The sequence below is a fragment of the Ostrea edulis genome, chromosome 10 (genome assembly GCF_947568905.1).
Source record: "Ostrea edulis chromosome 10, xbOstEdul1.1, whole genome shotgun sequence".
NCBI lineage: Eukaryota > Metazoa > Mollusca > Bivalvia > Ostreida > Ostreidae > Ostrea > Ostrea edulis.
Window position 1 is genome coordinate 28,197,684 of NC_079173.1, and position 3,014 is coordinate 28,200,697.

Consider the following 3,014-nt stretch of genomic DNA (forward strand, 5'->3'; position numbering starts at 1 on the left):
ATGACAGAATGAATCACACAAAACTTATCAAAAGATATAAAACAGTGCATAATTGCATACCATCATGAAAGGTGTAGATAACAAACAGCGATCAATCTCACAACTCCTATAAGCAATACAAAATACAGAGTTGGGCAAACACGGACCTCTGAATATACCGGAGGTGAGATCAGGTGCCTATGAGGAGTAAGAATCCCCTGTCGACCGGTCAAACTCGCCATGGGCCCTATATCTTGATCAGATAAGTTGAGTTGTTAGTTTGCCGTTACATGTAATATCTATTTTCAATAAAATATCTAAGTATGAAACAGAAGTCAACAATTCTGTGGTGTCTTTTATTTCGAGTTCACATGAATACATGTATATCGAATCGACATATGAATGAAAAATATTATTGATAATAGATAAAACGTCGTCGATATATTTAAATGTCGCATTGAAGGCCAAAGCAAGTTTTCATATATCAATCATATAACACACTTAAAGGGGGTCAGGGAGCCAATGAGTTAATTGTTCTCACTACACATTCCTAATTTTACATCTCACAGAGCCATTAATGGAGGCCAAATCCAGATGGTGCCCATACTGTCCTAAACGAATGACGGTGAATCATCCCCTAACTTGGTTCGATATTGTCTTTTGTGGACTCTTCAATAGGTATTTTCACACTATACTTGTGTCCAAACTTACCCTCACGCATTCATTATTTCAACCTGAAACGTTTGCAGTTTCCAATGATTTTATTCGAGACGATCCAGATGGAACCCCTACAACCCCAAACTGAGGACGGGAAATGATAGTCCAAGCCCTGGAAATTCATTCCAAGAGGGGATACGTAACGGGACTGTTCGTGTGTGGGTGAGTATAAACGAGAGTGTGTTACAGCGCGTGTGCAACACTGAACATGTAGACACTCTACAAGCCACATTTTTGCTTCATCGAATTGATAATTTTATCAAACGAAAAAGATTCCCAAAAGGTCAAAGACCAAGGTCACTATGTACAGGACTTCATGGAAAAGGTTTGTGGACACTCTAAAGGCCATTTTTTTCTTTGATTGATTTCATACTTCACCAGCAGTTTTGTTGATAAAAGAGGAAGAGTCCCATTAATTGTGGGATCAAAGATTAATGTCACTACAAAACTACAATGAAAAAGATTTAAAGGCAATATTTTATGCTCCATTAATTTGATACTTCACATGTAGCTTTGTTATCAATGGAGGAAAAATTCTATATATTTTGGGGTCAATGTCAACACAGGACTTAATAGTAAAAGCTTGAAGATGACGAACAGTGATCAATTTCGTAAATCCTATGTAGAATACAAAATTAAAAGAAGGGCAAACACCGACCTCTGGACCCATGGGTGAGATTAGTTGCCTAGGAGGAGTACGCAACCCTGTTGACTAGTCGGATCCACCATAAGCCCTACAGGTAAACGGAGGAATCCATACTCAAAATCAGTTTGTAAAAACGGTCCTACATTTGTTTTGAAACACGTCAGACTGCATTCGACCTATAGTGATACAATGTAGCTTGGATATACAAATTAGATCGTTATAACGACCATAGACTTTGCGAAATCATTACCTCAAATGAGACTGTTGAAATTTCTGTATCATCAACTTATTTGTCAGTAGTAATTTGTGTATTGATAATTTTTCAAAAGTATTAAATAGATTGATTACTGTTCGTTATCTTCACTTGTTCTTCTCGATTGTTTGTTAAGAATATTCCGTTTGAGTACTCTTATTCCTTATACATTTATAGACTACTGATATCTGGCTTTTTGACTGCTGGTTAGTAGCTGCTAGAATCTACCTGATAATCAATTTATAATAGTAAAAGGCATCTAGCTTTGTAAAGTTATGAAGTTGTTGTTTACAACACGCAGATCACAGTCATATCGCTCATTAATTCCTCGATCCACGAGCACTTTATTGATTATCAATAATCGTGTGGATTATTGATTATCAGTCATCCCTTAACCCAATTCAACATCGTAAATATAATCGTTTAAATCAATATTAAGCAGACCTTATCGCAACATTTTCTATTTCCTCATTATTCTTCTGAACAATTTGAACATAGCAGTCATTTTCAATCATCTGACCTTAAAGTTCATGTGAGCTATTCTGACTATGTGTTGTTTATTTGTCCGTAAACTTTTTACATTGTTATATTTTTCAGAACCACTTCGCCAATGTGGTTCAAACTTGGCACAAAGCATTCTTGGGTGAAGGACTTCCAAATGTATTCATTTCAGAATCACGTGCGGATCCGAGTTAGAATATGTCCTTAGTACCCCTTGCTTGCCATAAGAGGTGACTACATGGGGTGGCCCTTCGGATGAGACCGTTAAAACCGAGATCCTGTGTCACAGCAGGTGTGGCACGATAAAGACCCCCTGCTCAATGGCCGTAAGCGTCGAGAATATGCCTAAATTTTTCAGCCCTTCACCGGTAACGGTGACGTCTCTATGTGAGGGGAAAATTCTCAAGAGCGAGGTTGAACAATATATAATCTATCAATCAATTCAGAAAATGAAAGGCGAAGGTAACGAACAGTGATGAATCTCATATCTCCAATAAGCACTACAAAATAGAGAGTTGGGCAAACACGAACCCCTGGATATACCAGAAGTGGGATCCGGTGCCTAGGAGGAGTAAGCATCCCCTGTCGACTGGTCACACCCGCCGTAATCCCAGTATCTTGATCAAGTAAACGGAGGTATCTGTAGTCAAAATCAGTGTGTCAAGAACGGCCTAACAATTGGTATGAAACACGTCAAACAGTATCTGACCCAATGATAGGTTGTATTGGGGAACTAAATCGTTATAACGACCATAGAATTTGCGAAATGCTGACATTAAACGAAACTGTTGAAACCCTGCACCATCAACTTGTTTCTCAGTAGCTTGCCTCGATTTGAAAACTGGCCATACACAAAACAAGCTCTTGCGTATGGAATCAGTTGAGAGATACAAACACCATATGCAGGTGATAATGGAA